Consider the following 27,621-nt stretch of genomic DNA (forward strand, 5'->3'; position numbering starts at 1 on the left):
GGTTTTAATGTGCTCTTGGATTTGATTTGCAAGAATTTTATTATGTATTTTTGCATCAATATTCATAAACAAAATTGGTCTGAAGTTCTCTTTTTTGTTGTATCCTTGTGTGGTTTAGGTATCAGAGTAAATGTGGCTTCATAGGATGAATTAGATAGTGTTCCTTCTGTTTCTATTTTATAGAATAGTTTGAGGAGTATTGGTATTTGTTCTTTGAAGGTCTGGTAGAATTCTGCACTAAAGCTGTCTAGACCTGGGCTTCTATTGGTTGGGAAGCTTTTAATGAATTCTTATATTGCCTTAGGGGATATGGGCCTGTTTAGATAGTTTACCTGATCTTGATTTAATTTTGGTTTGTGTTATCTGTCTATAAAACAATCAATTTCATTTAGATTACCCAGTTTTGTTGAATATAGGCTTTTGTTATAGGATCTCATAACTTTAAAAATTTCCTCCCTTTCTGTTGTTGTGTCTACGCTTTCATTTCTAATTTTGTTAATTTGGATATTGCCTCTGGGTCATTTAGTTACTCTGGCTAAGGGTTTATCTATCGTCTTGATTCTCAAATAACCAGCTTTTGGTTTTGTTGATTCTTTGTAAAGTTCTCTTTGTTTCTATATGGTTGATTTCAGCCCTGAGTTTGACTATTTCCTGTTGCCTACTCCTCTTCTGTGTGTTTGCTTCTTTTTGTTCTAGAGCTCTCAGATGTGCTGTTAAGTTGTTAGTATAAGATCTCTCCTGTTTTTTTACTAGGGCACTTAGTGCTATGAATTTTTCTCTTAGCACTGTTTTCATTAAATATGTCCCATAAATTGGAGTATGTTGTGTCAACATTTTCATTGAATTCCAGGAAATCTTTAATTTCTTTATTTCTTTCCTGACCAAGTTATCATTGAGTAAAGAGTTGTTCAGTTTCCAGGTGTCTGTGGGCTTTCTGTTGTTTCTGTTGTTATTGAAGATCAACCTTAGGCCATGGTAATCTGATAAGATGTATGAAATTATTTCAATCTTCTTGTATCAGTTGAGGACTGCTCTGAGACCAATTATATGGTCGGTTTTGGAGAAGGTACTATGAAGTGCTGAGAAGAATTTGTATTCTTTTGTTTTAGGGTAAAATGTTCTGTAGATATCGGTTAAATCCTTTTTGCTCTAATCTCTATTAGTTTCACTCTGTCTCTGTTTAGTTTCTGTTTCTATGACCTGTCTGTTAGTGAGAGTGTGGTGTTGCAGTCTCCGACTATTATTTTTTGGAGTTCAATTTGTGTTTTGAGCTTTAGTAAAGTTTGTTTTATGAATGTGTGTGCCCTTGTGTTTGGGGCATAGATGTTCAGAATTGAGACTATATCTTGGTGGATGTTCCCTTTGATGAATATGAAGTATCCTTCCCTATCATAATTTTGGTTGAAAGTCTATTTTATTGGATATTAGGATGGCAACTCCAGCTAGTTTCTTGGGACCATTTGCTTGGAAGATCTTCTTCCAGCCTTTTACTCTGAGGTAGTGACTATCTTTTTTATTGAGGTGTGTTTCTTGTATGCAGCAAAATGATGGATCCTGTTTGCATATCCAGTCTGTTAGCTTATGTCTTTTTATAGGTTGTTGAGTTCATGATTATTGAGATATATTAAAGACAGATGATGGTTAGTTCCTCTAATATTTGTTTTTGTAGGTGGCATTATGTGCATGTGGACCTCTCCTTTTGGATTTGTTGTGAGATAATTAATATCTTGTCTTTTCTTTGATATAGGTACCTTCCTTGTGTTGGGAGTTTTCCTTCAGAATCCTTTGTAAGACTGGAATTGGTAGATATACACTGTTTGAATTTGGTTTTCTTCTGCAATATTTTGGTTTCTACATCTATGTTGATTGAGAGTTTTACTGGGTATAGTAGCCTGGATTGGCATTTGTGTTCTTAGAGTCTGAAAGACCTCTGACCAGGCTCTTCTGGCTTTTAGTGTCTGTTGAGAATTCTGGTGTAACTCTGATCGGTCTACCTTTGCATATTTCTTGGTCTTTTCCCTTGCAGCTCTTAATATTCTTTCTTTGTTCTGTGCATTTAGTGTTTTGATTATTATGTGACCACAAGATTTTCTTTTCTGGTCCCATTTATGTGGTATTCTTTAGACATCTTGTACATTTATGACTATCTCCTTCTTTGGGTTAGGGAAGTTTACTTCTATGATTTTGTGAAAGATGTTTTCAGGTCCTTCAGCTGGAAATCTTCATTCTCCTCTATTCCAATTATTCTTAGATTTGGTCTTTGCATTGTGTCCTGGATTTCCTGAATGCTTTGAGTGAAGATTGGTGATTCTTATATCTGTAATTCCTGACCTCTTTCTTAGGTTTTCCACTTCCAGGTTTGTGTTTTCTTTATTGTTTTTAATTTCACTTTTAGGTCTTGGACTGCTTTATTCAATTCCTTCACCTGTTTGTTGTGTTTTCCTGTATTTTTTAAGGAATCTATTTGTTTACACAGGTAAACAGGATTTCTACATGTTTACCTATGTTTTCCTGTATTTCTTCCATTGAGTTATTTATATCTTCCTTAAAGGATTCCATTATCTTCATGAGATAGCATTTTAGGTCAGCTTCCTGATTTTCAGGTGTGATGGTGTATTCAAGGCTTGGTATGTTGTTAATGGTCTTGCTCTTGCCTCTCAACTTCTGGCTATCCCTGATGTTTGCTGGTCTGGGTGACTCTGACTAGAGCCTGCCTCTTTTGTCCCTGGGTTGCTTCTGGTCTCCTTGTAGGCCTATGGCCCTGGCTGTAGCAGAACTCTGTAGGGCCTTCCAACTGTGGGATCTTCAGAGGGGCAGAGAAACTGGTGATCTGTTGCCTTGGCTTCAGCAGATCTCCTGGGAGGCCTTCAGACTGTTGGGTCTTTAGAGGAGCAATCAAGCTGTTGTCCTGTGTGAACTTGTTCTTTAGGTGGGCCTAAAGTACTGTGGTTTCTGTTTCCCTGTGCGCAACAGAACTCCAAAGAGGCTTTCAGTCTGTTGGGTCAGTTGCCCTGTATGTCACTGAGCCCCCTGGACTTTTTCAGACTGTAGTGTCAGTTGCTCAGTTGCCCTGTGTGCAGCTGATCTCCTGGGATGCCTCAGGTTGTGGTGTCTTCAGGGGAGCATACTAGCCAGCAGTCTGCCCAGGTGGAAATCATGGCTGGAAACCATTAGTTTATTTTTTAATTCACTTTACATCCTGATCACAGCTACCTCACTTGGCTCCCATCCCCTTCATCTCTGAGATGGGAGAGGTCCATCCCAGGATGCTATGATCCCTGGCACCTCAAGTCACTGCAGGGCTAAGTACTCTCACATTGAGGCTAGACAGGCTACAAATACATTTTTGATATTGTTTGTATGGAGAAAGTCTTACTATGTAGCTTCACGTGGTGCGTGGATTTGCTACCTTCCTTCCCTAGGCTTCTGAATGTTGGGTTGTGATGTGTGTTGCCTTGTGTTAAATAGTTTCTAATTGTGAAATTATTGCATGTTACTAAAAAGGAGAATACTCACAGTTGCAAGTTCAAAAGTTTAGTAAACAATAGCAAAGGCTTGCTATGTATAATTAAAAGTCACATTGTATGACAGAAGAGTTGTACATATAAATTTGTTTATATAAATCAATTAGAAAATATTAAAATGGTTAAACAACATATATTGATTCAAAGAGGTAAAGTAAAAATACAAAAGGAAAATTACTTAAAATTTGTTACATGTGAAAACCGTATATAATGACATACAGAAATTTTGAGAACATTGTTGAGAATGTTTCTAGTGGTAAGATAGGAAAGATGAGGGAGACAACGTAAACTAGAAGTTTAAAACCATTCTTCTAGAGTAATAGATCATAGAAAATGTCAAAATAACGAAAGTGTTTAGTTGATTTGACTCAAAAGTTCTAATGCTATGAAATTAACTAATTACAATACAGCCATGGGCTAATTACAGTCATACTTTTAACTGTGAAACACCAAAAATAGCCTAGATGCCAAGAATTGGTAACATATCAAATACATTATGGTTTATCTATAACTTATGACTATTCAGTAATGTTTCCAGCATCTAGAGGTTACTGTGGGAACAGAATATGTGATGTGTGAGGTCTTCTCATGTATTAGCTCACAAAATTTTCACAGACACCACAAAAAAGGTATTTCTCACTTTTATGTATAGTAACATTTTGCTCCTAGGCAGTCAGATTCCTTGCCTGTTACCACATAATTTATGAAGCTTGAATAAAGGTCCAGAAAATGTATAGAGTCTGCTTTTTATGTAACACAGTATTATCATTGTATGGCCAATGAATACAATCTGATATTGAGAGAACCCATGCTGTACTGCCCTGCAAACACTGAATTCTGGGTGAGCAGAAGTGTTTTCTGCTGTCTTATTTCTGCCTGTAACAACAGTGTATATAACTCTAATCTTAATGGTAGCCTGACCTAAACCTCTGTCACTTGATTGAAATGTTGCATGTATTCCCGTTGCTTGTTCTGGCTTTTATGACAGTTTTTGCTAGGCACACAAAAATCCCACAGTGCTTGCTATTTTGACGTTCTTTCTTGAAAGTCAAGACTCATGCACAATATAAAATGCTGTCTTCGTTAGAGTTTCCATTGCTGTGAAGAGACACCATGACTAATACAACTCTTTTTTTTATTTGTATAAAGTTATTTTAATTTCACTATTTAAAATATACATTCAAATATCTGAAATACACACACATATATATATGTTTATATATATATTCTTTATACATATTCTTTATATATTATTTATATGTATATTTTATATATATTCTTTATATATACATATATATATGTGTGTGTGTGTGTGTGTGTGTGTGTGTGTGTATAATCTTTTTTACATTCCAGTCTTTATGTCCTGGTCTGCTTCACTGACTGTTCCATATCCTATAGCTTCTCCCTCCCCCTCCCATCTTCAAGAGGATATCACCACCCCCAACCCCCACTCTACCAGACCTTTCCTCTTCCTGGGACCTCAAGTCTCTTGAGGGCAGGTGCATCTTCTCTCACTGAGTCAAGACCCGAAAGTCCTCTGCTATATATGTGTTGGGGGCCTCATATCAACTTTTTCTAATTGGATTTTTTTTTTATTTATTTACCTTTCAAATATTTTCTCTTTTCCCAGTTCCACCCCAGAAACCTCCTATCCTATCACCCTTTCTTCCTGCTTTTATGTGAGTGTTCCCCACCCACCAACCCTCTCCTGCCTCCTGGCCCTCAAATTCCCCTACAATGGGGCATCGAGCCTTCACAGGACCAAGGGCTTCTCCTCCCATTGATGCCCAACAAAGGCCATCCTCTGCCACATATGTGGCTGGAGCCATGTGTCACCCATCTGCACTCTTTGGTTGGTGGTTTAGTCCCTGGAAGCTCTGGTGAGTCTGGTTGGTTGATACTGTTATTCTTCTTATGGAGTTGCAAACAACTCTTATAATGGACAACACTTAATTGGAGGTAGCTTATGGGTTCAGAGGTTCAGTCCATTTTCATCAAGTCCCGGCAGGCATGGCAACTAGAAGAGATGCTGAGTGTTTTACATCTTGTTTTTATGGGATCCAGGAGAAGACTCACTTTTAGGCAAATAGGAGAAGGATTTTAAATCCCACCCCTACAGTGACACACTTCCTTCAACAAGGCCATACTTCTCCAGCAAGGCCACACCTCATAATAGTGTACACCCTGGGCCAAGCATATTCAATCCACTATAAAAGCTAAGATGGAAAATAGAAAGGAGAGGGTGCTAAAATGTGCAATGAGTGACTTCTGAAAGGCTCATTTTAGACATGAACAACAGTCATCCTAAAGAACTGACTAACCCTGACTGTTACAAAAGTAAGATGATGCACAAGAGTTAGGTCAGCATGATGGGGGCTGTCTTTTATTTTATTATTTTTAAATTAAAGAAACCTATTTGGGGATTGTTCTTGATCTGGCCATGATTTATCTGAGAATCTGTCTTTTCAAATTTTATGATTAACTTTTTTATGCTTCAACACTTGGACAAAGAGTTTGACCTTGTAACTGAATTAACACTCCATCCATATAGAGCTGACACCAAAACAGCTTGATGTCCTTGTTTTCACCTTTAAAACTGAGAAACTGGAGTACAATCACACAGTCTCAATCGAAGAAATATTTTATTATATTTGAATCCCTCCTTCCTTCAAATGTTTTATTATGGGGAGGATTACCACATGAATAATTGAAAGTATTAAATGTACAAAGCAGAGATCAGTAAATAATTTTGAGCACAGCTCATTTCTATTTAAAGTAAATGCAGATGTAAAGATTTGAAGGCCACAAATATACCCTTCTCAGTAAAGGACAGACACATTCTTCTTTCAGTTGTTTTAGTGTACTTCTGAATTCATGAGGACCCACAGTAACTGCTTCTCCATATAAACCTTGATCTGTTAGTGGAATGTTTTAGCATTCTCAAATATAGAAAGTATAGCTGTCTGTTAATATTATCATTCATGTAATATATTAATGCAAGTACAGAATGTTAAAACATCACCACATAGCAGGATCTGTTTTCTTGTAAGTGTGGTGCAGAGATTAAACAGTTTACAGACAGGCAACACACACTTTACAGGAACTTTTGAGCTTGATTAGAAATTTATTTGAAGCTTATTAATTTGCACTCTGAAGAAATATTTTGGTTATATTTATTTGTTCTTTTGCTGATAAAAGGGTTGCTAGTAAAAAAAAAAAAAGAAGGGGTCCTCTAGAATCTCATAACTCATGTGGAAATATTTTTAAGGTCATTATTAAAATCCTCACATTTCAGCTTTCTCACATTCTGCACCCTAGCAGCTTCCCTTCTCCTGTAAAATACATTGTCTTGTGGGGTTTTCACCTTTTGGCATATTCTCATTCTAATCGGCTCTTCCATGTTCTCAGCAACCAGCCTGTGGCCATCTTCAGGCCAGGACTTTCCATGCTCCTCAGGGTGTCTATCTGCATTCCCTTTCTTAGTCATCTTCTCTATCTTCCTAAAGGAAAAAGCATTTTTTAGGTATAATCAAGTGGTTTTATTGGTTTTTAATAAATAATTTATTGATTAAGGTTGGAAAATCATGCTGTTAAAGTTGTAGAATTTATATGAATAAAGCAAAATTAAATTTTAATTTTAAAAATGGGGTACAGAGCTAAACAAAGAATTCTCAACTGAGGAAATTTGAGTGGCCAAGAAGAACCTAAAGAAATGCTCAACATCCTTAGTCATCAGAGAAATGCAAATCAAAACAACCCTGAGATTCCACCTCACACCAGTCAGAATGGCTAAAATCAAAAACTCAGGTGACAGCAGATGCTGGCAAGGATGTGGAGAAAGAGGAACACTCCTCCACTGTTGGTGGAATTGCAAGGGGTATAACCACTCTGGAAATCACTCTGGTGGTTCCTTAGAATATTGAACATAGTATTACCTGAGGCCCCAGCTATACCACTCTGGGGCATATACCCAAAAGATGCTCCAACATATAACAAGGAAATATGCTCCACTATGTTCATAGTAGCCTTATTTATAATAGCCAGAAGCTGGAAAAAACTCAGATGTCCTTCAGCAGACGAATGAATACAGAAAACGTGGTACATTTACACATTCAAGTACTACATAGCTATTTAAAACAATGACTTCATGAAATACTTCATGAAATTCTTAGGCAAGTATATGGAACTACAAAATGTCATCCTGAATGAGGTAACTGAATCACAAAGAAACACATATTAAACACTGAGAAGTGAATATAAGCCCCAAAGCTCTGAATACCCAAGATACAATTCACAGACCAAATGAAGCTCAAGAAAATGAAGACCAAAATGTGGATACTTAAGTCCTTCTTAGAAGGGTGAACAAAATACTCAGTGGAGGAAATAGGGAAACAAAATCTGAAGCAGAGCATCCAAAGATTGCCTCCCCGCCTGGGAATCTGTCCCAAATACAGTTAACAAACCCAGACACTACTGTGGATTCCATGAAGTCCTTACTGACAGGATCCTAATATAGCTGTCTCCTGAGAGGCTCTGCCAGAGCCTGACAAGTACAGAGGAGAATGCTCACAGCCAATCACTGGACTGAGCATGGGGTCCCCAATGGAGGAGAAAGGACTGAAAGAGCTGAAGGGGTTACAACCCCATAGGAAGAACAACATTATCAACCAACGAGAGCCCCCAGAGCTCCCTTGGACCAAATCACCAACCAAAGAGTACACATGGAGTGATTGGTGGCTCCATCAGCATATGTAGCAGAAAATGGTCTTGTTGGGCATCAATGGGAGGAGAGGCCCTTGGTCCTGGGAAGGCTCTATGCCCCAGTGGAAAGGAATGCCAGGGCATGGAAGTGTGAGTGTGTCAGTGGGTGGGGGAACACCCTCATAGAAGCAGGGGGAGGCAGGATGGGATAGGTGATTTCTGGAAGTGAAACCAGGAAAAGGGATAACATTTGAAATGTAAATAAAGAAAATATCCAATAAAAGAAAAAAAAAAGAAAAAAAAGAATTATATACTGCTTAAGAAAAAGAGAATGAGAACAAAGTCTACAGAAAGGAATAAAAGGGGAGAGGGAAGTAAGAAACTTATATTTTAACTCAAAATTTAATAAATAATGTTTATATTGGGGAATTTAATATAATTTGAAATCTATAAAAAAGATACTAGCTAAAGGGAACACCCATGGTCTTGAGTGTATCACAGCTTTGTGTTGTTTGATCTGAACTGCATGTGGGTAGATCACAATAGGTGTGTTCATAGGTGGTTTTAATTCTACAGTATTTCAGTGCATAAGATAGCAATGCACTTCCTACCTTCCCTGAATTGAGATATGACCATTAACTTTTGCAGACTTGACAGGGAAGCATAAGTTCCTGTGCTCTTCTCCACACTGTGGCAGCTGGTTCAGAAAGCAGAGGAATAATCAGCTTGGGGAGACATGAAACAGAGCTCAGTACTGACTGATTGCTCTGGTTTGAGAAAGAGCTCAAAGCTTCTTTGTAAAATTCATATTTTTACTAATTCTTTTAAGTTCTATACACTGTATTTGATCATATTTGCCCCATCCCATGACTTCCAGACCTCTCTCCCCATCTCACTAGTCACTCAATTTTGTTGTCTCTTTTTTTCAGTCATTGAGGATTTGAAGTGGTCTACTACTATATTACAATCTGACTGACTATGTTTGATAAACTGAAGAATAGTAAAACTCAGTACACTCACAGGGCCAAGTAAGTATAAACACAGAGACAGAGAAACAGACAAACAGACAGACAAACACACAAAGAGAGAAAGAGCCAGATAGATGGGGTGGGGGGTAAGCGAGACAAAGACAGAGACACACAGAGAGAAAGATACAGACAGAGACAGAGAGAGACAGAGACAGAGAAGTAAGAGACAGAGGGAGACATAGAGAGAGGGACAGAGACAAAGAGACTGACTTCAGAAACTCAACAAGATGATTCAAAACAGCAAGCACATTTCATCACAGCCCTGTCTGAAAAATGACAGCATGTTTGGGGAGGAGAATTTAGAATGTGCTGCTCTTAGGAAGAATCTGCTCCCTGTTCTCAAGAATAAAGTGCTGAAAATGCTAAAGGAAGGCCGGCCGGGTCAGTGGTGGCACACACCTTTAATTCCAGCACTTGGGAGGCAGAGGCAGGCGGATTTCTAAGTTTGAGGCCAGTCTGGTCTACAGAGTGAGTTCCAGGACAGTCAGGGCTACACAGAGAAACCCTGTCTCACAAAACAAAACAAAACAAAACAAAACAAAACAAAACACACACAAAAAAGAAAGAAAGAAAGAAAGCAAGAAAGAAAGAAAGAAAGAAAGAACAAAAGACAAGAAAGAAAGAAAGAAAAAAGAAGATCTTAAAAAAAAAAAAAAAAAAAGAAAAAAAGAAAAAAAAAGCTGCTTGGGTGACGGCCAAGACTGAAAGGGGATAGAGGAGAGAAGAAACACCAAGAAATAAAGTGTAGCTAAGAAGTAGAAATCTTTGGAATACGAGGTGAGACACTGGCACTGTAGAGAAATATCTCCACTAACAGCTATTACTTTCCTTATAGACAAAACTATGGGTGAACAAATGCTTTCCCATCACAATGCAAATTTGACAATTTAGAGAGACAGATTGTCATCTATAAAGAAAGTATCTGGCTATTTAAGAAAATCAAGGATATTTTTTCTTTTTTTGTGTGTGAGCCAATAAGTTTTACTGGGCTAATTTACAGAAATATGAACAAATGATAACATAAAGGAACAAAAATGACTCAAAGACAGTTGTATCATCAAAGTTAATGCACCACAGGTGCCAGCTCACACAAACTGAGAACCTGGACCATACTGCATGATCTGCAGTCAGCTCAACAGGCTAAAGGCTATCCTCTTATTTTTTTCTTTTTTGTTGCTGATTTTTTTTTTATTGGATATTTTATTTATTTAGATTTCAGATGTTATCTCCTTCCCACCCTTCATAAGCCCCCTATCTCATCTCTCCTCCTCCTTTTTGCTTTTATACCATTTTAATTACATTCAAGTATTAGGGTCAGTTCTAGGTTGAGGAACTAGCAATACAATAGATGCAAATAGTTAAGGATTAAATCTAGAAGCACAAAAGCAAGGCTGGAGAATTGGCAGGTTCCAAGGTAGTGCTCAGTCTTGTTGACCAACAAAAAATCAATATGCATGAATTTTATTTTTATCACAATACAATTAAGTTTACAACGTTAACAAAGTGATTAACTGTCTCCCTTTTAATTTGGACTAGAGAATTAATTAAAATCTTACATCTTCCTGTGATTAAAACTCTTATAAGACTAAAGATAGAAAAAAAAAGTCTCCCTGACAGAGCTGCTAAAATCATTCCATTTCTTTAGATAGGACAACATTATAGATAGCAAGAGTGAAACAATTTAAATAGGACCAGAAATAATTTCCCACTTAAATTAAAACAAATATTAAGTAACTAAGGAATACTTTGATGAAGGATATGTAAATCCTAAGTAAAAAAAATATATTAAACGAATCCTGAGGAGCCTGAGAAGTGTGCACAGAGAGAAGGGTCCATATGCAAATGATGACCTCTTTAGTCAGGAAATCTGCAACCCCATGTGATCCAATTGAAAGGTCCAGTGAACATAGTCCATGTGAATTGGAAGTGTTCACTAATCCTAATAGAAGAACATGAACAGAGTAAAAAAGTATAAATATAGGATGAGCATTGTTAAAAAAAACCCTAGGGTTGTACAATCTGAGGCACACCTTGGCATACATGTAAACTGCACAAAACATGGTGGAGCAGTATGCAAGAATGAGTTGGGTGCATCTGGTAGGAAACTTTGGTAATGCCTGCCTCATAGAGGCTGCTGGAGGCCCACGTGTTCAAGGACAGCCTGGGATACCTGTATGAATAGTGTGTCAACAATTGTAAAGGGCACAAACTCACAGACAAGCATAAGGGACAAAAGGAGTGTTAAGCACCCACACTGGTCTGTTCAACAAAAGGGATATTACCTGCTTTCCACCCAGAAGGCCAGACATGGATATTACTAATAGCCTGATAATCTATGTTCTTAGTAGGGCCAGGTCATACCTGAACTCCCATACTACTATTTTATATCAAGTTCTTTCTCCCTAGATCTTTATTTTGAGTATTGCTTCTCAGTCAATAGAACACATCTTTAGGGGACATGTCACATGTACTTTATAGCCTGGTGAACACTATGGTGTGTGTGTGTGTGTGTGTGTATATATACATACATATATGTGTATATATATATATAATATATATATATATATATATATATACTATATATATATATAGTGTGTGTGTATATATATATATATTACTCTGCAAAAGAGTTTAAATGTAATCATGCTTTAAACTTTATTGTGCACATGAAACTGAAACAATTGTTAAATTGTTACCTGGTAATTATTTTTCTAAAATAGTACTGTACTTAAATATGTCTCATTGTACCTGCTGTCATGTGTGTAAGGCTGCTGGGAATTGCTGAGAGTTCCTCCAGGGGAAAGTTAGGCATGGCTGCTGTGGCTCCATGGTTCCTCATGGAGCAGCCCCAATGGCGTGAGAAAGTCCATGGGTTTTTACAGGCTTTAATGTCATGACTGATGGTGGATGGATCTGGATGCACCCCACCCCCCCAAACCCAGGGCAGACCTGCATTAAATGGGTAGGGAGAGAAGAGGGAGGGGCTGGGGAAGAATGCTTAATTGGCTCCACCCTCTGGCCTTCAGGTACCTCATTACTATGTAACTCTCTCTAGGGCCTGAGGCCTGTTTCTTGTGATTGATGGCCATAGACCTCTCTGTGGGAGTGGTTGTTGGAGGGCTGAAGCTAAATGAAAAGAACCAGGTCCTGGGAGCAGAGCTAAACTCTAGCCATCCAATAAGGATCCAGGGTTCCAAACTCATGCTCAACCAAGCACCCAGTTGCTTCTCACAGCCCACCGCCCCACACTGTCAGTTGCTAGAAGTTTGAACCAGAAAGCTAAGTTATCCTAAACCGTATTTCCTTCTTTCTGCTAGGGGATTGTTCCTGTATGACCTAGACCTTAAGCAAGGGACATTATACTTTACAAAACCAAGCCAAGAAGAATGACTAGGAACAAAACATGTAGAAAAGAAAATGAATGTGTTTCGCAGACACAGTAAGTCATCTGTAGCTCTAATATGGATTAGATAATAGAGACATAAATGATCATCAACCATAATGAGAAACACAACACAGACTGCAAACAAGATATTTGAAACCATGCTGGTGTTGTGTTGTTAAAGGATGTGGAGAATAAGACCATTTCCACAGTCCTAGGGTGTGGAACATATTTATAAATTAATTTTGGTGATACATCTGCAGACATAATTTCTGCTTTGCTAAAATATAGAAGTGGTGGCCCAGCTTAGAGCATAGAGAAAGCCCCAATGGTTTAGTAGGTAGGTACATAAACATCAGTAGTATCAGCATGCCTTACATGGCACAAAAAGAAACAAGAAAAATGTTACTAACTAGAGTGAAAAAAACTGGATTATAATCTGGATAAATAAAAATACTTGAAATCTATCTGTGTTAGCTGTTGGGTGTCCTCTTAGAGGACAGCCATTATAGGTTCCTGTCTGCAAGCATAGCAGAGTATCATTAATAGTGTTAGGGATTGGTGTTTGCTCATGGGATGGGTCTCAAGTCGGGCCAGTTGTTGGATAGACAAACATTCCCTCAGTCTCTGCTCCATCGGCATGTCTGCAGTCCAACGCATGTCTGCATTTCTTGGAGATAGGATAAAAGGCTTGCTGTCCTGCCTGGCTTCAGGGGGTGACCTCCTCAGGTTCCATATCCCCAATGATGTGAGTCAGAGATAAGGTAACCTCCAATGATTCGTTGGAGCCTCCTTTATCCCAGGTCTCTGTCTTGTCCTTGAGATCCCCCCCCCAACCTCCTCATCTATGTCAGTTTCAAATTTCCATTCATTTTCATGACCATCTAGTCATCTCTCCTGTTCTTCCCCACACCTGATACTGAATCCCTCATTCCCCTCCTGCCTTTTCTCTCTCAGTTCCCTCCCTCCATCTGCTCTTTATGAATATTTTATTCCCCCTTCTAAGTGTGATTCAAGCATCTTTGCTCGTGACTTCCTTCTTGTTTGGGTCTTGTTTGGGTCTGTGAAGTGTAGCGTGGGTAGCCTGTATTTTATGGCTAATATCCATTTACTCAGGATGATATTCTCAAGATCTATCCATTTGCCTGCAATATTCATGTCTTGGTTTTTCATAGCTGAAAAGTATTCAGGTGTACTTTTAAATTGCTCTTATGAGAACTTTCTAATTTCTTTATGGAAGCACTTAGTGCTATGAACTTTCCTCTTAGCAATTCTTTTATTGTGTCCCATAAATTTGGGTATGTTGTGCCTACTTTTATTGAATTCTAGAAAGTCTTTAATTTCTTCCCTGACCCAGAGTTCACTAAGTAGAGAGCTGTTGAATTTCCATGAGTCTGTAGGCATTCCGGTGTTTCTGCTGTGTTGAAGTCCAGCTTTAATCCATGGTGATCTGGTAAGATACAAGGTGTTATTTCAATTTACTTGTATTTGTTGAGACTTGCTTTGTGACTAATTATGTGGGCTATTTTAGAAAAGACTAGACAAGGTACTTAGAAAAAGGTATATTATTTTGTGTTTGGGTGAAATATTCTATAGATATTTGTTAGGTCTATTTGATTCCTAATGTCAGTTAGTTTTATTATTTCTCTGTTCATTTTTTTGTTTGGGTGATCTGTCAATCGGTGAGAGTGGGGTATTGAAGTTATCCACAATTAATATGCAGAGTTCAATGTGGGGTTTAAATTGATTTATGATTTAAGCTTTAGCAATGTTTCTTTTATTAATGTGGGTGCCCTTGTATATAGTGCATATTCAGAATTGAGATATAATTTTAGTAGAATTTTTTTTCATGATTATGAAGTTTCCTTCTCTGTCTCTTTTGTTTAACTTTGGTTGAAAGTCCATTTTATTAGAAATTGGAATGGCTTCACCTTGCTTCTTGGGTCCATTTGCTTGGAAAACTTTTTTTTTCAGCCCTCTATTCTGAAGTAATAATCATTGTCATATACTAATTTAAAAAAATAAATATTTACTTGATAACACATGATGTTTTAAAGCATATGTATATTTAAATATATTTAAATATATTATGCATATTTAAATGTATAAATGTATACACTTAAAGCATATGTATATGTATATATATGACTAAGACAAATTAATTAAAACATAAAGTGTAACCTTACATGCTTATTTTTGTGATGAAAACAAAGTTATCCTCTTTAGTGATCTTCAAGAATATACTGCATTATTACTAATTACTACCTCCAGGATATATGGTAAATGTATTTCCCACAATTGCAATTTTCTATTGTTTAACCAACATTTCTTTTAAAAGTACTCTTATCCCCAGGCTGTGGTAATGATCATTGTATTGTCTTTTATGAACTCAGTTTTTTTAAATTTCACAAATAGGTGAGATAATGAGTAATTTTCTTCTTGTGTTTAATTCACATGATTTCATATGGTATTCTCTGACTTCATCTATCTTGTTGCAAATGACTATAAGTTAAGATTATATATATTTATAAAATATTATACATACATTTAATATATATATAGTATTATAATTTATCCATTCATAGACACGAGTGTCTTAGATACTGTGAAAAATAATTTAAGGGAGATAGGAAGAAAAAACTTTCTTTGATGTCCTGCAATCATTTTCAACTTTCAGTATGCTTGACTGTCTGTCTTTCTGTCTTCTTTTAAATACCCTTATTCCCTCTTCAAAGGGGATTGCTGGGTCACATGGACTAGGCAGTTGTGGCATCTCTTTTTGAGGGGAATATCTATACTGCTTACCACAATGGTTCCCACTAAAAGTATTCAAGGTTTCTCTTTTATTCAAATCTACACACTGGTGTTTGGTATTTTATATTTTGTCTTTTTGATAATAGCCATTCCAATAGTTGGGAGATGATAGGTCATGGGAGCTTTAACTTTTATTTTTCTGATTATTAGTTGTTTGTTCTGGACCTGGAGAGAGAGAGAGAGAGAGAGAGAGAGAGAGAGAGAGAGAGAGAGAGAGAGAGAGAGAGAGAAACTTAAACAAAACAGAGTAACCCACATTTTTGTATACCATAGGCATGGGTTTGTCTTATAGAAAAAGTGTTTATTCACATGCTTGTGTGTTGCTTCTTCAGCCTATGGAGTGTTTTCTTTGCTCTGTAGATTCTTCATAGTTTAATAACTTCATACTGGTCTACTTTTGTGAGTTTTTACCACTATTTGCATTTATCTCTAAGAACATTATTAATTAGGCCTACTTCATGGAGTTTCTCATGTGTTCTTCTAGAGTTTTCATAGTTTCAGTTCTTAAAGTCTTTAATTCATTTAGAGATATCTTTTATATATTAGTATGGAAAGGTATCTAATTTCATTTTTTTCTACATCTAGAGTGGATATCAGTTCACTTGGTATACAGTTTTCCCACAGGTATTTAATGAAAAGATTATTCAATTTGATGGTGTAACCTTAAAATACCTGCAAAAATATAAGAGGACTAGACATATCCAAATGTATTTCTGGACACTTTTTCTTGGTTTGTGTGTTCTTTTTGTGCTGCTTGGTGAATATAAGTTGACTGTATCATTTGAAGATGTATAATGGCTCCAGCAGTGTTCATGTTATTCATGGCTCCCTTGACTATTTTGAGACCCTCCTACTTCCATACAGATTTTAGGTTTATTTTACTATTTTAGAGAAAAATATTCTGGTTTATATTGAGTTTTCATTTTCTCTACTGATTATTTTGTGTAAATGAAATTTGATAATATTAAATTTTTTAATGCTGAGCATGGGATACCTCTGCACTTATTTGTGTCTTTCTAAGTACTTTCAGCAAAGAATCAAAGTCAGAATCCAAAGATATCACTACATTTCCATTTTTGTGTTGTCACTCTTTTTGATAACCAAAATTAAAGTCAATTTGAATGCCCATCACCAAACATCCATTATTTTCATTACAGCATGTTGATTTTTTCCATTAATAGTAACAATGGAAAGACCTCACTGACAATAAAAGAAATTAATGGACCATAAGAAAACACTGAAATCAATTTTGCCCTATAGAGAGCATTGTGTGTATATGAGTGGATGCACTATGTGTGTGCATGTACATTGCATGTACATGTATGTTCATGTACATGCATGTGTGTACACATATATGGAAACACACACAATACATAGAGATAAATATGGATGTGTATACGGGTTATTATTTATCAATACAGAGCAATGTTTATTTGATTTGACTTTACATAAATATATTTCTTATTGATCACCATCTTTAGATTTATGCAAGGCATTCTTTCTCTTTACATTCTCTCCATAATGTGTTCCTGAATAATAGGTGCAATGGATCATATGCTTTCATCAGAATTTAAGCTTTTTTGTAATGTTACCTTATTATCACAATATTAAATGTCATTATACCAGAGATAATTTAGTTCTATATGACTGTAACTTACCTAGGCTCTGAAAGAGTATGGAAGCTTTACAGTTTTCTATTGAGTGTGGAGAAAGACCTGTTTATATAATTCCAAACACCTGATTTTTTTTTACAGCATGTTGATTTTTTTTTCCATTAGTAACAACACTGGCACTTCCTCACTAACGATACAAAAAATTAATTGACCATAACCAAACATTGAAATCAATTATACCCTATAAAGAAAGGTTGTGTGTGCATGAGTGTATGTACAGTGAATATGCATGCATGTGTGTATGAGTGTACAAACAGATGAATAGCCATACCTCTTTTATGTAATCAAAATTTAGAATTGATAAGATGAACACTCCTTTAGTGGTATCAGATTAAAGGTTTGAAGTTTAGTAACTTCCTTATAAATAATAAAATATCTTAGGTTCCGAACTTTCTTGACATTTTATCTATTTATTTTGAAGTCAGTCTAAACTTTCACATCACCCTGTTTCTTTTGCAGTTAGGAAAGCAGAGGCTAATGCTAACTGGCATGTACACCAACATGCAGTTGTGACCACTAGTACCAGATTCTGAACCAAGCTTCCTCTAACTTAGGATTTTATGCTTAATTTTATTAATTTATTTTGTACATTTTTTAAAATTAAATGATGTTTCCTTTAAGTCACTTAGGCTCATGAAAAGAAGGAAGTGGTGTGTGTGTGTGTGTGTGTGTGTGTGTGTGTGTGTGTGTGTGTGTATGTGTGTGTGTGTGTGTGTGTGTGTGTCTGTGTGTGTCTGTGTCTGTGTCTGTGTGTCTGTGTGTCTGTGTGTGTGTATTCCTAAGAATCCCAAAGAAACAGATTCCTAAGAACAGTTTTCTCATCAGGGGAGATCTGGTGGAAGATATCTGAAGCCATATCATTTAATGCTGATGACTCGTTATGTTGCAGCTTTTACAAAAGACTGCTGTTAGGAGTGAGTTGTAGAGATAGGATTGCACCCATATTCTATAAAGTGGAGACGTCTCTATATTTTCCTGCAACCTAAAATAAACAAAAATAATCTACTCTGGAGAACTTTTCGGAGGCAATTCTGGATACTGTATAACAATAGCATGCAAGCAAGTAGCAGGTTCATATTTATGATAAACACAATAGTCTGAATATGTGTTTTTCCAATGAAAAGATAATAAGCGAGCAAGTAAAAAAAATCAATAAGCACTGAATCACAATGTAGGACAAATCTTCTGAGCCAAGTGATACACCTTCACTACTGAAATTTTATTCTCGATGAATGAACAGATAAGAAAGCATTGGAAGAAACCTCAATGGTATTTGATAGAATATGTGCTGTGTTCCATCTTCTTAGTCTGTTACTCAATGGTTCTGCACTGAAAACACAGGGTACCTGGCCATGCTAATTCTAATGTCCTTGCAGCTTGACTAGAGATCATGTATTGAGATACACATTTAATATGGACAATTTGGTGGTCATGGCAGGTTATGGAATATCCAGAAGATATATCTGCCAGAGTCTCTATTGTAGAGAAGACAGTGAATGAAATAAGTCGTCATTCATTGTGAAACTTAAGACTCACTGCTACTGAGCTGAGATTTTTGTCTGCTACCAGTCTGCTAAGCTGTAATGGGATCTATGGCTGAAAGGACAGGACTGACTGAAAAGCAATCTATCATATAGCTCAGGGGAAAATATAAGCTTTAGTTGTTAAAAAAGGATATCTGAGGTTTCTAAATTAAAAGAAAGATGTATAATTTATTGAGTTTGTGTGGAAAAAGAGGAAAAGACAAAATTAGGAATGAAATGTGGCAATTGAAGAGAGAATCAAAGACAAACTTGAAGTTTCATCAAATGTATTATAGGTTTGTTATGAATTTCTGACCTCTGGATATCCTAATAATAGAGCTTGCTCTCTTTTGGGTAATGAAATTATAATTACACACAGAAATGAAAGGCGGGGCCAGGTATGGGAGACTTAGTGGATACTTCTTGGAGAAATGTAAAACATAGAAGATGATCAAATGGCACTTGAGTGAAATATATGTTTCATTCAAATATATAAAAGAAAGCACGGATGTGTGAGAAAGTTTCTGGTCTGTGTTCTCTCCTGCTTCACTCAATAACTGTTCCAAAAGGTTAGACAGTCAGATGGTTGCCTCTATATAATTTGACTTAATTTCTTATCAGAGAAATTGAAAAAAAAAATCTGAAAGCAGGAAACGGGGACAGAGATGGTACAAGCAGTTGTTGTTTTGGAGATTTATAACTGGGATATTCATAACAACTCTACTTAAAATTATTTCTTGGCTTTGTTTTGTCACTGACTTTGCTCCCACAGAAACATGGGATTATAGGTAGAGTCAACAGAAGAAAAACAGGAGACTTGTTTTCATTTTCTTTCAGGAGTGTTTTGATTTCCTGTTTCTATTTCTTCACCATTCAGTAGCATTTCCTTAATTTTCTTGAGTGTGTGTACTGAACTCAGTGGGCTGTAAAATAAAAGGATGTTTAGTTGGGAGAGGAGACATTTCTGAGGACTTGAGAGGAGACCTTAGGGGTGGACATGATCATATTTCATGGTACACACCTAAAATTTTCTGTAAAACAGGGCTCCTGACATAGTGTTCAGGTGCGTTGTGAGGCTTGTTTAGGTAGAGGTTATCGCCTTTGGGCCTTAAGCAGGAAAGCAAATTTCAATTGAAGTTGTTAGTGGTCAGACCATGGCTTTAGTGGGTGGGCCTTGCAGTATGGTGAGGAGACAGGATTCCATGCCCTTCAAATACTCACAGGTGAGTGACTTCATCCTCAAGTTCCCACACAATGTCCACCAGAATTCCGTATGTAAAGCACGGGAGAAGGCAAATGTCAATTTGAAATGGGGCAGCCACCAGATGGGCCAAGAAGATGGATGCCAGAGAAAGAAAAGCCAAGATGACAGATTTGGATCATCTTAAAATAATGAAAGAGGAAAATATGAGGAACAGAATAATCAAGAAGAAAGACAAGAAACTTTAAAGAATGGTTATTCTAAAAGCTTCTCTACCCAAAAGTGCCTGTTGCTAAGGTTGCCATTGTGGCTACAGCAGCTGCTGCCTCTAAGCTAAAATGCTCCAGCCATGAAGCAAATAGTGCTGGGAAAGAAGGTTGTGGCCTAGGAGGCAGTAGGTCAGGAAGCAGTGCTTCCTGAGAAAGGTCAGAAGTATCAGAAGACCCCAACCCAGAAAACCTCTAGTCCAGGGGCAATCTGTAACAAAAGATGAGGCTATATAAAGAAATAAAGGTGCTTTCTGACAAATTTGGGAAAAAATTCTCATTAGATAAAAACAGATCTCTCGTAACTTCTATCAATGCAGAAAGCAGGGAATGGCAGTCAGAGACTGCTTTCCCCTGTGTATAGGACCCTGGCTTGATTCCCAGTACAGCATACACATATCACTTTAAAGACTGAACATATTTTTTTTTATGGAACCAAACTTTATGCCTCTAAAATGAGACACTGAGTTTGGGGGTAGATTACTAAAACAGTGAAGGACTTTAATGATTATAACTGCTGTAATAATCATCCAAAATTGGAATTATTAGCAAATTATATACCAAGTCAGTTAAAATATTTTAGAAATAATGTTTAATAAGATGTTCTATTATGAAAGATCTATTGAAAAATTATTAATATGAATATTCACTGTGACATAAAATTTTATGTAATAGCCTTCTACTTAATAACTTTCTACTAATTTAATTAATATACCATGAAATAATATTATCAAAAAATATGTTGAATGAAAGTAATTTTCTCACAGTGAATGTAAAATGTCACAAGGACAGAAAATTCTTAATAATTTTACATCTAAATAAATGTACACTTGAATCATGTTTGCAATGAAAGGTTTTATATTTGGTTCAGGTAGATTCATGATTATGATTTTTTTGTTTTTATTTTATCTCATTTTTATTGTTGTTAATTTGTGATGACTATTTGTATTATAATGTGTGTGTGTGTGTGTGTGTGTTTGAGAGAGAGAGAGAGAGAGAGAGAGAGAGAGAGAGAGAGAGAGAGAGAGAGAGAAGTAAGGCATGTGGATTTGGGTAGGTGGAAAAGTTGGAGGACCTGAGGAAGAAAAAGTCATAATTATAAAATATTACACGAAAAAAATTTTCACATAGAAATATAATGAAAATATCATATTAGGAAAAAGCCTAGGACCTATTTCAAGTTTGAATTCTTCAGAATTTTCAGGAATAATTAATACCAACCTTCCTCAAACTTTCCCAAAATATTGTAGAAAAGGGAGTACTTTGAACTAATTTTAGAAGCCAGTTTATTCTAGTATCAAAGCTGAATGGGAAAACTAAAGGGGAATTTGAAGCTCATTCCAAAAATCTCAAGAAAAATATAACAAGCCAGTTTAATATTAAAAATATCAAGCATTATTAAAAGAAACCAAAATGTCTGTACTGTACTAATATTATGATATTATATGTAGAAAATGCTAAAGGCTATCAAAACCCAGTAAGACCTGCTTAATGGATTTAGATTTCGTTGTTTGCTTTCTATTACTGTGATAAAATGCTGATCAAAATCAATGTAGGGAAAGAAAAGGTTTATTTAATTTTACACTTTCAGGTAATATTCCATCATGAATGTCAAGTGATATCACAGCAGAAATTCAAGAAAGGATCCAGGAAGCAAGAATAAAGCCCATGGAGGGGTGTTGCTTACTTACTTGCTACCCATGGGCTGCTTAGCCTGTTTTTTTAAACACCCAGCACCACCTGTCCTAAAGGAACACCAATCATAGTGTTACATAAATCATTAATCAAGAAAATGCCCAACAACAGACTTGCCTATAGACCAATCTGACAAAGGTACTTTCTCATTTCATTCTTTCTCAGGTCATCTTTTTCCAAATGACCTCAACTTGTATCAAGTTGACAAAATAACTAGCCAGCACATAGATAAATAGCAGGATACAGGATGCATATAAATTAAGTAGCAATTCTATTCTCTGATATCGAGCTAACTATAAGACAAATCGTATGCATGCACATGGAATTTAAGCAACTGAATAAAATAGCTCCACTAAAAACTGACAAAAGGCATGACGAAATAGTTCTTCAAACACATAGTAGGCAACAGGTTTATTACGAAAATTCAAGCATAATTACTCATTTTAAAATCACGTTAATAACCCAGATATGGTAAAATAAATTTAATCTGAAGACAAATGTTAATGGTGGTAGAAGGCAACACAACAAGTATAAATAGCTGGAATATATACTATAGTCATAATGGAAAAGAGTCTGGTCATTAATGAAATAACCAATGAGAGCAATTCTTTATATTGTAGTTTGGATATGTAGCCAAAGAGAGTACATTGAACAGATAGTTGAACTTCCACTCTTTCCAGAATGTTTCTATGGAAGCCAAGATATAGAATCAACATACTAGTACATGACTAGAGTAGGCAGGTGTGTATATCCTCAATGTGATGCAAAAGAATTTATGTAATTTTCAACAACATAAATGATCCTGAAATCAGAGAACCAGTGAATAAGACAGATTCCTTAAGATCTCATATATTTCTAGAATCTAAAAATATCAAACACTGATTAGAGCTGTTTAAAGAAGAGTGGGGAGCCATTCTAGCAAAATAATATGGTATTTCTGTTGGCAAGAAGGACTGACAATCCATCATACATGTAGGACTGTGAAGAACAGCCTGGTTTCTTGTTGAGCACCAGATGGAACTTGCTGGAGACCCTGTAGTGTTCCCTGTGGGGAACAGCAGGCATTTTGCCACACTCACAGACTCCAGACTCCTGACAGGAGGCCACAGACCACTATAAATTTGAGTCTTTCCATCACATAAAACAATGCCCACTAGCCCCACTACAGGTAGACTACTGGCCATGGAGCCTCAAGACAGATCTCCATATTAATTAGGTACCTAAAGGCCAGAGGGGAGCCAATTAAACATTCCCTTTCAGACCTTTTCTCCTTACAAAAGGTATTTAACCTCAAGCCCACCCTGGGGAAACTGGAGTATAGATTTCATCTGCTTTCTGCCATGAAAATAAACATCTTAAGACCATGGACTGTTTGTCTTCTTTGGAAATCTGCCATGGGGAACAGTGGAGCAGGTTTTCATCCACCTAGCTACAGCCTAATCTCCAGCAGAAGAACTCTCTGTGTTCCCAGCCATGGAGACCACCAACCTAAACAAACAACCTGAGCCAGCCACCAAGCCAAGTGAGTAGCTGTGACCCAGCCAAGTGAAACTGTCATCCCTGCTGGATGCAGCAGAAGCTCATCTCTCCCACTTTCCCCTTAGGCTGCTGGCCAATCCAGCCTGCATGTCCCCACTTCGTTCTTGGCTGTTCCACAGCCGCCCAGTGGTGCCTGGGAGCCCAAGAGTCCAAGTACCAGAAGAGCTAGTTCTGGCTCCCCCCGCCCCCGGACCTCACACTGTTCTCTCCCATTACTTAAAGCCCAATGCCTACCTAGTGCCAGCATGGGGAGAACAGAGTCAAATTCCTGTGCCTCTGTCCCCATGAGAGGCCCTAACCCCATGGTGAGACAGTCCCACACACGCACAACCCAATGCATACAGCATAACAACTATGGTTCATAGTAATATATCTAAAATTTATATATACTACGTGGGATACTTTGCCAGTTTACTGAGAGTGATTTCTTGTAGATCGTCAACTCAATATTAGCATGGAAAGCAAAAAGAAAGAGTCACTTTCCAATTAAGAAAACTCTTTCTACTTCATCTGAAATTCCTTATCTGAAAAAAAGAGAAAAAAAAAGTGCATTGAGATTAAAAAAAAGATTCAGGTTTGGTGGAATACTCTGGTTAACCCAGGGAGTAAGGTCCCAGAACACAGGATGTGCTAAAGTTTTAGGTTATCTTGAGCTACATAAAAATATACATGTCCCATAAATGCAAGAAAAGGCAAAAACCACAACTTTCTAATATTTGTAGTCTCTTCAGCTATGTAAAGGGAATATTACTATAATTTGTTATAATTAAGTGGGTTTAATTAGAAAAGAATGATTGGTATTATTGGCTTGTGTCAAAATATGAAGTTCATTAATTTATACAATCGATACAATGGAATATTACATATATTAATATTAAAAAGTAAAATGACATGTGAAGTTATACATGAAGATGATGTGTTAGAGCAAGGGTTCTTAAATATTTTAGTTAATGACCACTATTTGAGATCTTCTGTGACACCAGCTGTATCTGTATATAAAATAGGTGTGTAGATCAAGTATAAATCAAAAGAAAGTTTTACCATGTGTTACTGACAAAAGCAAATTTGCTTATCTGCTTTTCTTTGTTTACATAAGGAATTAAATCTTGGGAAAAAGAGGATGGATCAGTTCACAATGTGCGTGACATGCAAGCCCGAGGACGTATGTTTGTGTCACCGTTGTCCATGTGAAAAGTTAGGGTAGTGGTGGGTGCATTTTTCTAATCCCATACATGCAACTTGCACACACACAAATAAAATAGTTAAATATTGGCCTAATACTTCATACTGCTAGATGCAGAACATCTAGCTAATCAATATTTTAAATGTATAATGGCCATTGTTGAGAATTCTGCTTTACATAAATATGTAGTATATGTTGGCAGAGATATGTCTGGAACCTGATCCTAAATCAGGACTCATTGAAATTATTTTTAATGAAACTCAATTTTTAACCCTCTGTACAGTGTGTCTGTCAGTAACACTTAACTGCCTATTTAGACAACCAAGATGTTTATTTTTCTTTTTCCCTTTTTTTTATGTTTCCATTCTATTAATTTCTCTATGTAATTTTCCCTGTCTGTCCTTTAATGTGATGAGGTGTTATTTCATCTCAACTCAGTTTGATGTGTCAAAATATTCTCCAAAAAAGGGTTTTCTTTTTCAAATTGTACATCTGTAGATATGTTTTTGAGGTACTTTATTTGGTTCTTACATCTCTATCTCCCTTCAAACACCCCAACAGTAGGTAGGAAAGAAAGAACCTTAGAGGGAAAAGATGATATGGACTGTTCTATGCTAGTTCTTGCTGCTTGGGGTCTTCATGTTCTTTGGGGCAATCTCAATCTTCAAGGTCAGGATATCTCTAACTACTTGTCAAAGATTTTTTTCATGCTTTTTTAAAAGATTTCTTTGGCAGTGAAATGTTTTTAATGTTAGATCTGTATTTAAAGTTAAAATCAACCATGCTGATAATGGTTCTTGAAAGATTGACTTCTGTATTGTCTACCATGTAATTTGTGATTGATATGTGATAGGTAAGCATTGGTGATGGGTCTTAGACCCATTCTTCCTGCCAATGCCTTTGTTTTTAAAATATTACCATTTTCATTTCATTGGTAGAAAGAGAATGGTGGCTTTAGTATCTTTTCCCACATAATAGCAAGGGATTAAATAATCATTTTTGTGTTGTTTTAGAAGTATTATAAAGTGTCAATACTTAACAACGGTGGTCACTGGACAGAGAAGCACAGGTCTCAATAAAAAGCAGATTAAGCCCCTAACTTACCTTCAGCTACCAAGTTCCCAATGGGACACTACTTGCAAGCATGTCTTCAAAGCATTTTTTTTTTTAAATTTCTAATTGTATAGGAGAGCTCATCCCATTATGCAGAGTGCCACAGTTAGGCAAAGGTCTGCATATTTAAACTAGTACTACCTATGATTTCTGCTTTAGCTTCCTGCTTGAGCTCCTACATGTTATCAGTCATGGATTGTGACCTGAAAGTATAAGACAAACATACACCCTTCTTGTTTAAATCACATCAGAACAAACACAGCGCCTTAAAACTTGTCCTTAACTGGTGAGCCATCTTTTTGACACCCATCTCTGTAAAAAACAAACAAACCAAAAAATAATAAATAAGTCTTTTAAAAAGAAATTATTAGTTATGTTTTTCCTAATAAAAGAATTTGAGAGTCAGAAATCACAAGAAATGTATTCTTGTTAAAAAAAAAAAAAAAACTTGTCTCATGGAAAGAATATCTAAAGATTAGTTTTTCTTAATAAATGGAAGGAATTTAATAAAAGTATAATAACATCTATTTTTTTTTTTACTATTTTCTCTGAACTGGATAGCAGACTAATCAAACCTTACTTAATATGAATTTAGTTCACTTTATATCATGCTATAAGGCAGGAAATTCTGTTTCCTTAATTCACAGATCATAAAATTTAGGCAGATGAATATTATATGCTCAGTGGGAAACACATGTCTAGAGGCATGAAGCCCCAGTACTGGAGAGGTTAAGAGGAGGAAAAGGAAAAAGAGGAGGAAGAAGATGAGGGAGAAAAAGTATGGGCACCTTTTGCATAAGGCTGGACACAGATGTTTTTCCTAAGAATCTGGCTTCAGTTTCATGTTTTCTGGTTCTCATTCATAAGGGTACAGATTCTGGCAAGAATAGAAAAAACACAATGCTATTACTTGATCGAGCATTGGCTTATATATTGGATTTGAAAATCTCTTCACTGTGGACATTTAAGAAAACAAGAATATGAACTTTAAAGCAGCTAAGAATGAGTGGTTAGAGCCACATATATTCCCTGTCTGCTCTGACAAAATATATAACATTCCTGCTTGGCAAGTGTACAACTTAGGTTATAAAATATCCAGGACTGTGTTTGTACCAACATTGTGTAAAAGGTGTGAACAAATGGGTAGCAGCTGTGAGGGGTGCTAACAGAGGAGGGGATGGAGAATCCAGAAAACCTCACGCCCATCCCATCTCATATCCCATGTTTGAGCAGGGGAATGCCCAAGAATTCTTCTGGAAGAGCTGGTGTTTGCATCTGTAAGGAAGGGATGGGATTGTTATCCTCATCAGTAATATAAACTAAGTGCCACAAGCAGCTGTCACTTTTACGGTTTATTTTAGCTCACCATTTGAAATAAATACAGCTCACTGAGGTGGGAATGCATGGTAGCAGCAGGCTCTGAAGGGATGATAGCATACCATTCAGCAAGGTATAAAGGGAAGGTTGCATAGAGATCATCAGGGTATGAAGGAATGGTATCATAATTTATTAGAGTCTAAAGCATACAGTTGTTTAGCAAGGTCTGAAGGTGTAGTAGCATACACTTTATCAGTGTGTGGAAGCACACTTCAGGATCTAAAGGTCTCAATAAGACTCTTAAAATGAAAGAAGAAAAAGCCAGTGGACAGATATCATTAGAAAGAGAAGCAAAAAGATTTTCAAGGAATAAATAAAGTATTTTTATGGGGTTTAGATTGTTCAATAAATTACCTGAAGTTCTGACCTACTCCAATAGTAGTTGAGAGAATGCTGGCTTAAATTGGAAATCTATTCAAATGGGTACAATGGTGATTCACCCAGGAGGTTGATGAATGGGAACTGTTACTAATTTTCCCTGACTGTGTGCTTTTCAACTCCACTATTATATACCTAATGACTGCATTTAAAAGCACATTGCTTCTTCTTTTTCAGTGATATTTATTGAATGCCTATATTCTAGATATTAATGTAAGCTATTT

At 36.5% G+C, this 27,621-nt stretch overlaps 1 protein-coding gene and 1 pseudogene across 2 annotated transcripts in view; both read left to right on the forward strand.

Moving 5' to 3' along the window:
* The window catches only part of Znf385d (zinc finger protein 385D), an 885,608-nt gene that overhangs the window by 68,101 nt on the left and 789,886 nt on the right, over positions 1 to 27,621 (forward strand). The gene's annotated exons all lie outside the window — the stretch shown is intronic.
* On the forward strand, positions 13,276 to 20,339 carry LOC117705692 (uncharacterized; annotated as a pseudogene).

The sequence above is a fragment of the Arvicanthis niloticus genome, chromosome 3 (genome assembly GCF_011762505.2).
Source record: "Arvicanthis niloticus isolate mArvNil1 chromosome 3, mArvNil1.pat.X, whole genome shotgun sequence".
Lineage (NCBI taxonomy): Eukaryota > Metazoa > Chordata > Mammalia > Rodentia > Muridae > Arvicanthis > Arvicanthis niloticus.